Source organism: Phoca vitulina, unplaced genomic scaffold, assembly GCF_004348235.1.
Source record: "Phoca vitulina isolate PV1807 unplaced genomic scaffold, GSC_HSeal_1.0 scaffold29, whole genome shotgun sequence".
Lineage (NCBI taxonomy): Eukaryota > Metazoa > Chordata > Mammalia > Carnivora > Phocidae > Phoca > Phoca vitulina.
The window spans coordinates 13,631,330-13,640,515 of NW_022589732.1; positions in this window are offsets into that span (position 1 = coordinate 13,631,330).

Genomic DNA, 9,186 nt, shown 5'->3' on the forward strand with positions numbered 1-9,186 from the left:
CTTTTTCAAAAAGCAGGGAAAACGTGCTGCTAAAGGAACTAAAATATAGGGCTTTTCCTTTAAAAATGTCTTAATACTCGTAAAATATCCTGGGTAATAGTGGTAACTGAGTAACAATATAAACTTGCAAATTGCAAAAATATTTTTGGGTGTCATAATTTTATGTAATACAGTATGTGCTCCTGTAATAATATGTGATGTCTTCACTGATCATAAGATTTTTCTGACTTTTCCGCAAATGTATTTAATAACTCATCAAGATTTACACTCTTACTAACTTCATTTTCAAGTCATATAATCGAAAGCAATGTCAGTTGCTCTTGGCAAATGCAAGATTGCAAATAATATCTGATAATTTTTAATTTTGAGAAGGAACTTCATGCTGATGCAACTGTTACTGGAATTAACAGTATTGTTCCCTATTTCTTGATACCATAAATTTTTTATTTTTGTGATAAAATATGCATAATATTTGCCATTTTAACCATTTATGTGGCATTAAGTCCACTAAGTACATTCAGAGTGTTGTTCAACCGTCCTCACTGCCCATCTCCAGAATTTTTTCATCATCCCAAATTGAAACTCCATCCGTATTAAACAGTAATTCCCCATCGCGCTCTTCCCCCAGCATCTGGCAACCACTATTCTACTTTCTGTCGGTAATTTGCCTATTCTAGGCACCACATAAAAGTGGAATCATACATTTGTCCTTTTATATCTGGCTAGTTTCACTTAACATAATGTTTTCAAGGTTCATCCATGTTATGCTTTCAGTACTTCATTATTGTGAATAATACTGTTAGGAATATTGGTGTACAAATACCTGTTCAAGTCCCTGCTTCCAGTTCTTTGGGGAACATACCTAGAACTGGATTTGTTAGATCATGTGGTAATTTTATGTTAAACTTTTCAAGGAACCATCAGACTGTTTTCCATGCTGGCTGCACCATTTACATTCCCCCAGCAGTGCACATAGCTTCCAATTTCTCCACATCCTCACCTACACTGCTTATTTCCCCCTCCCCCCTTTTTTTGACAGTAGCCATCCTACTGGGTGCAAGATAGTGTCTCATTGTTCTAGATTTATGTTCCCTAATGATTAGTGATGTTGAGCATCTTTTCATGTGTTTATTGGTTATTTGTATGTCATCTTTGGAGAACTGTCTATTCAAGTCCCTCTTTGCCCAATTCTTTTCCCCGGCTTTACTGAGCTATAATGGACATAAATATTCTGTGAACTTAAGATGTAGATCATGTTGATTTGATATATATCGTGAAATGATTACTGCAACAGCATTAATTAACACCTCCCTCACCTTGCATAATTAAAATTTCTTCTTTGTGGAAGAACAATTTAACATCAATTTTCTTAGCAACTTTCAAATATATAATATTGTTAAACTATAGTCACCCCTCTGTATATTACATCCCCAGAACTTTTTTGTCTGTAACTAGATGTTTGTGCCCTTTTACCAATATCTCCCCAATTTCCCCAACCCCTAACCTCTGGCAACCACTTCTCAACTCTGTTTCTATGAGTTCTGCTTTTTTTAGAATCCACATAAAATAGTGATATCACACAGTATTTATCTTTCTCTGTCTGACTCCTACCACTGAATGTAATGCCCTCAAGTTCCATCCATGTTGTCACAAATAGCAAGATTTCCTTCTTTTTCATGGTTGAGTAATATTCCTGTGTGTGTGTGTGTGTGTGTGTGTGTGTGTGTGTGTGTGTGTGTGTGACATTTTCTTTATCCATTCACTGTAGACAGACACTTAGGTTGTTTCCATACATTTGCTAGTGTGAATAATGCTACAATGAACATGGGAGTATAGATAACTCTTCAAGATTCTGATTACATTTCCTTTGGATATATAACCCAGAAATGGAACTGCTGGATCATATGATCTATTTTTAATTTTTTGAGGAACCTCCATACTGTTTTCTTTTTTCTTTATTTTTAATTTATTTTTGGAGAGTGTGCACATGCATGAACTGGGGGGGTGGGGGCAGAAGGCTCCACATTCAATCTCATGATCCTGAGATCATGACCTGAGCCAAAATCAAGAGTCTGATGCTTAACTGACTGAGCCACCCAGGCGCCCCTCCATACTATTTTCCATAGCGGCTGTACCAATTTACATTCCCACCAATAGTGCACATGGGGTTCCCTTTTCTCTACATCCTCACCAACACATGTTATTTCTCGTCTTTTTGAAAGCAGCCATTGCAACAGGTGTGAAGTGATATTGCGGTTTGGATTTGCCTTTCCCTGATGACTGGTTATGTTGAGTACCTTCTCATGTACCTGTTGGTCACCTGGTGTCATCTTTAGAAAATGTCCATTCAGAACACTCAGCCCATTTTTTAATTGGATTTTGTTTTTTTGCTATTGAGTTGCATGAGTTTGGATATTAACCCCTTATCAGATATATGATTTGCAAATATTTTCTCCCATTCCATAGGTTGCTTTTTAATTTTTTGATGGTTTCCCTTGTGGTACAAAAGCTTTTTAGTTTGATGTAGTCCCACTTGTTTATTTTTGTTGCTTTTGGTGTCAAGTCCAAAAAAATAATCACCAAGACCAATGTCAAGGAGTTCACTGCCTATGTTTTCTTCCAGAAGTTTTATGGTTTCAGGTCTTACATTCAAGTCTTTAATCCATTTTGAGTTTATTTTTGTGTGTGGTGAAAGATAGTAATCCATTTTCATTCTCTTGAATGTGACTGCCCAGTGTTCTCAGTGCCATTTATTGAAACTGTTTTGGGGTCCTTTGTTGTTAATTAGTTGACCATATATGCCTGGGTTTATTTCTGGGCTCTCTGTTTTTTCCCATGGATCTATGTGTCTGCTTTTATGCCAATACCATACTGTTTTAATTGCTATAGCTTTGCAGTATAGTTTGAAATCATGAAGTTATGCCTCCAGCTCTGTTCCTCATTCTCAGGATTGCTTTGGCCATTCACAGTCTTTTGTGGTTCCATACAAATTCAGGATTGTTTGTTCTATTTCTGTGAAAAAAGCCATTGGAATTTTGATGGGAATTGCATTGAATCAATAAATGTTTTTGGGTATAATGGACATTTTAATATTCTTCCAATCCATGGGTATCTTTCCACTGTGTCTTCTTCAATTACTTTCATCAATTTCTTATGGGCTTCAGTGTACAGACAGTCCCTAACTTGCAATGGTTCAATTTACCATTTTTGGGGTTGCCTGGGTGGCTCAGTCAGTTAAGCATCTGACTTTTGATTTTGACTCAGGTCATGATCTCAGGGTTGTGAAATCGAGCCCCCATGTCGGGCTCCATGCCCAGTGTGGAGCCTGTTTAAGATTCTCTCTCTCTCCCTCTCCCTTTACCCCTCCCCCTGTTCCCTCTCTTAAAAAAAAAAAAGTGGAGGCACCTGGGTGGCTCAGTCGTTAAGCATCTGCCTTCGGCTCAGGTCATGATCCCAGGGTCCTGGGATCGAGCCCCGCATCAGGCTCTCTGCTGAGCAGAAAGCCTGCTTCTCCCTCTCCCACTCCCCTTGCTTGTGTTCCCTCTCTCGCTGTGTCTCTCTCTGCCAAATAAATAAATAAAATCTTTAAAAAAAAAAATAAAAGGTGGTGAGAGTGAGCATCCTTGTATTGTTCCTCATGTCAGTAGAAAATTTTTCAACTTTTCCCTGTTGAATGTGATGTTAGCTGTTGGCTTGTCATATATGGCCTTTATTACATTGAGTCATGTTCCCTCTATACCCATTTTATTGAGAGATTTTATCATAAGTGTGTATTTTGTCAAATGCTTTTTCTGCATCTATTGAGATGATCATATGATATTCACCCTTCATTGTGTTAATGTGGTGTATCACATTGATTAATATGAATCAAACCAATCTTGCATCCCTAGAATAAATCCCATATGATTATGGTGTATGATCCTTTTAATGTATTGTTGAATTCAGTTTGCTAATAATTTGAGGATTTTTGCATCTATATTCATTGGGTATATTGGCTAGTACTGTTCTTTTCTTGTAGTGTTCTTGTCTGGATTTGACATCAGGATAATGCTGGCCTCATAAAATGAGTTTGGAAGGGTCTCTCCTCTTCTATTTTTTTGGAAGAGTTTGAGAAGGATGTGTATTAATCCTTTAAATGTTTGGTAGAATTCACCAGTGAAGCTATCTGATCTTGGACTTTTGTTTGTTGCAAGATTTTTGATTGCTAATTCAATCTCCTTATTAGTAACTGGTTTGTTCAGATTTTCTATCCCTTCTTGACTTGGTCTTGGTAGGTTGTATATTTTAGGAGTTTATCCATTTCCTCTAGATGCCTAATTTGTTGGTGTATAATTATTCATAGTTGTCCCTATGATCCCTTGTCTTTCTGTGGTATTGGTTATATCCCTTTTTTTCCCTTGGTGAGTCTAGCTAAAAATTTTTCAATTTTGTTTATCTTTTTTAAAAAATCAGCTCTCGGGGTGCCTGGGTGGCTCAGTCGTTGAGCATCTGCCTTCAGCTCAGGTCATGATCCCAGGGTACTGGGATAGAGTCCCACATCGGGCTCCCTGCTCGGCGGGAAGCCTGCTTCTCCCTCTCCCACTCCCCCCTGCTTGTGTTCCTTCTCTTGCTGTGTCTCTCTCTGTCAAATAAATAAATAAAATCTTTAAAAATAAAACAAAACAAAAATCAGCTCTCAATTTCAGTGATTTTTTTCTATCCTCTTTTTAGTCTCTAATTCATTTACTTCCACTCTGAAGTTTATTTCCTTCCTTCTACTAACCTTGGGCTTCATTTGTTCTTTTTCTAGTTCCTTGAGATATAAAGTTAGGTTGTTTATTTGAGGCCTTTCTTGTTTCTTAATGTAGACATTTATCACTGTGAACTTCCCTTTTGAATGGCTTTTGCTGCATCCCTTAAGTTTCGGTATGTTATATTTTGGTTTCATTTGTCTCAAGGTATTATTTCTCTTTTGAGATATTCTTTGACCCATTGGATGTTCAGTAGCATGTTGTTTAATTTCCACATATTTGTGATTTTTTTTTTCCTTAAAATTGGTTTTTCTTCTTGTAATTTTAGTTTACCATTGAGGTCAAAAAAGATTCTTGATATAATTTCAATCTTCTTAAATTTATTTAGACTTGTTTTGTGGTCTAACATATTATCTTTCCTGGAGAATGTACTATGTGCACTTGTGTATTCTGGGGTTTTTTGCATGGAATGTTCTATATATGTGTGTTAAGTCCATCTGGTCTAATGTGTCGGATAAGGGTGAAGATCTCTTCACGCTAAGATGAGTTTCTTTGGGGGTGCCTGGGTGGCTCAGTCGTTAGGCATCTGCCTTAGGCTCAGGTCATGATCCCAGGGTCCTGGGATCGAGCCCCACATCGGGCTCCCTGCCCCACGGGAAGCCTGCTTCTCCCTCTTCCACTCCCCCTGCTTGTGTTCCTGCTCTTGCTATCTCTCTTTGTCAAATTAATAAATAAAATCTTTAAAAAGAGTTTCTTTGGTGACCTATGAGCTTCATGAACTTAGATATTATCATCTCTACCCAGATTTGGGGAGTTCCTCCCCACTATTTCTTTAAATAAGCTGACTCCTTCTCCTTCTCTTCTCTCTCTGGAACTCTAATAATGCACTAATTGTGTCTTTTGATGTTGTCCCATAGATTAAGTTGGCTTTCTCTATCCTCCTCTGACTGGATAATTTCAAAAGCCTTATCTTCTAGTTCACACTTTTTTTTAATTCACACATTTTTGGGTTTTTTTTTCTGCTTGACCCATTTTGTTGTTGGTGCTCTGTATTGCATTTTTCTTTCTTTTCTTTTTTTTTTTTTTTTTAAAGATTTTATTTATTTATTTGACAGAGACAGAGTTAGCGAGAGCAGGAACACAAGCAGCGGGAGAGGGAGAAGCAGGCTTCCCCTCGAGGAGGGAGCCCGATGTGGGACTTGATCCCAGGACCCTGGGATCATGACCTGAGCCGAAGGCAGACGCTTAACGACTGAGCCACCCAGGCACCCTGTATTGCATTTTTCATCTTACTCATTGTATTCTTCAGCTCCAGATTTTCTGCTTGGTTCTTTTTATGACTTCTGTCTTTCTTATGCTTCTTATTTTGTTCCTGTATTTTTTCTGATTTCATTGAATTGTCTTTCTGTATTTTCATGTAGCTCATTGAGCAACCTTAAAACAGTTCTTTTGGGGCACCTGGGTGGCTCGGTCAGTTAAATGGCTGCCTTCAGCTCGGGTCATGATCCCAGGGTCCTGAGATAGAGCCCCGCATTGGGCTCCTTGCTCAGCAGAGAGCTTGCTTCTCCCTCTCCCTCTGCCTGCCTGCCACTCCCCCTGCTTGTGCTCTCTCTCTCACTTTCTCTCTCTGTGTCAAATAAATAAAAATAAATAAAATCCTTTAAAAAAACTGTTCTTTTGATTTATTTTCTTCTTCCTTTTTAAAACTTTTTTTTAAAAGGTTATTTATTTGAGAGAAAGAGGGAGCGTGTGCATGCAAGCCAGGGGTTGGGGTGGTGGTGAGGGGCAGAGGGAGAGAGAATCTCAAGAAAATCCACCCTGAGTGCAGAGCCCGATGTGGGGCTCAGTCTCATGATCCTGAGATCATGACCTGAGCCAAAATCAGGAGTGGGACACTCAACCGATTGAGCCACCCAGGCACCCCTGATTTCTTTATTAAGTAAATCACAGATATCCATGTCTTTGAGGTTGGTTACTAGGAGATTTTTTTTGTGTGGCCACATCTTTTTTTATTATTTAATTCCAGTATAGTTAACTACAGTGTTATATTAGTTTCAGGTGCACAATATAGTAATTCAAAAATTCCATACATCATCCAGTGCTCATCATGACAAGTGCACTCCTTAATCCCCATCACCTGTTTCAGCCATCCTCCCACCCACCTCCCCTGTGGTAAGCAGTAGTTTGTTCTCTATAGTTAAGAGTCTGTTTTTTGGGTTGTTTCTCTCTCTTTTTTCCCTTTGCTGTTTACTTTGTTTCTTAAATTTCACATATGAGTGAAATCATATGGTATTGCCTTTCTCTGCCTGACTTACTTCACTTAGCATTATACTTTCTAGCTCCATCCATGTCATTGCATATATATTTTTTTTTCTCACATCTTCTTTATCCATTCATCAATCTATGGACATGGGCTGCTTCTGTATCTTGACTACCATAAATAATGCTGTTCTAAACATAGGGTTGCATATATCCCTTTGAATTAGTGTTTTGTATTCTTTGGGTAAATACCCAGTAGTGCAATTGCTGGATTGTAGGGTAGTTCTATTTTTAACTTTTTGAGGAAACTCCATACTGTTTTCCAGAGTGCCTGTACCAGTTTGCATTCCCACCAACAGTGCAAGAGGATTTCCCGTTCTCCACATCATCACCAACACCTGTTGTTTCTTGTATTGTTGATTTTAGCCATTCTGACAAGTGTGAGGTGATATCTATTGTAGTTTTGCATTTCCGTGGTGAGGAGTGATGTTGAGCATGTTTTGGTCTGTTGGCCATCCGTATGTCATCTTTGGAAAAATGTCTGTTCACGTCTTCTGCCTATATTTAATTGGATTTTTTGGGGGGTGTTGAATTGTATAAGTTCTTTACATATTTTGGATACTAACCTTTTATTAGATAAGTCATTTGCAAATATTTTCTCCCATTCTGTAGGTTGACTTTTAGTTTTGTTGATTATTTCCTTCACTGTGCAGAAGCTTTTTATTTTGAGGTAGTCCCAATAGTTTATTTGTGCTTTTACTTCCCTTGCCTCAAGAGAAATATCTAGAAAATATTGCTACAGCTGATATCAGAGAAATTACTGTCTGTGTTCTCTTCTAGGATTTTTACAGTTTCAGGTCTCACATTTAAGTCTTTAATCCATTTTGAGTGTATTTGTGTGTATGATGTAGGAAAGTGGTTCAGTTTCATTCTTTTGTCTGTTGCTATCCAGTTTCTCCAACACTATTTGCTGAAGAGACTGTCTTTATCCCATTTCATATTCTGTCCTGCTTTGTTGTAAGTTAATTAGCCATTTAATGTAGGTTTATTTCTGGGCTTTCTATTCTGTTTTATTGACCTATGTGTCTATTTTTGTGCCAGTACCATACTATTTTTATGACTACATCTTTGTAGTATAACTTGAAATCTGGAATTGTGATACCTTCAGATTTGTTTTTTTTCTTTTTCAAGATTACTTTGGCTATTCAGGGTCTTTTGTGGTTGCATACAAATTTAAAGATAATTTGCTCTAGTTCTGTGAAAAATGTTGTTGGTAGTTTGATAGGGATTACAATAAATCTGTTGATTACTTTTGGTGGTATAGACATTTTAACAATATTTGATCTTCGCATCTATGAGCATGGAATGTCTTTCCATTTCTTTGTGTTATCTTCCATTTCTTTCATCAGTGTTTTACAGTTTTCTGAGTACAGATCTTTCACCTGTTTGGTTAGGTTTAGTCCTAGGTATCTTATTTTTTTGGTGCAAATTTAAAGGGAATTATTTTCTCTTTCTTTCTGTTGCTTTATTATTAGTGTATAGAAATTCAACAGATTTCTGCACATTGATTTTGTACCCGGCAACTTTACTGAATTCATTTATCAGTTCTAGTAGTCTTTTGGTGGAGTCTTTCAGGTTTTCTATGTATAGTATCATGTCATCTGCAAATACTAAGAGTTTTACTTCTTCCTTACCAATGTGGATGCCTTTTATTTCTTTTTGTTGTCTGATTGCTGTGGCTAGGACTTCCAGTACTATGTTGAATAAAAGTTGTGAGAGTGGACTTCCTTGTCTTATTCCTGACCTTAAGAGGAAAGCTCTCAGTTTTCCCCCCATTGAGTATGTTACTAGCTGTTGGTTCTTCATATATGGCCTTTATCATGTTGAGGTATGTTCCTCTAAACCTACTTTGTTGAGGGCTTTTATCATAAAAGGATGTTGTACTTTATCAAATGCATTTTCTGCATCTATTGAAATCAGATTTTTAAAAAATTTTATTATGTTAATCACCATACATTACATCATTAGTTTTTGATGTAGTGTTCCATGATTCATTGTTTGCGTATAACACCCAGTGCTCCATTCAGTACGTGCCCTCTTTAATACCCATCACCAGGCTAACCCATCCCCCCACCCCCCTCCCCTCTAGAACCCTCAGTTTGTTTCTCAGAGTCCATAGTCTCTCATGGTTCGTCTC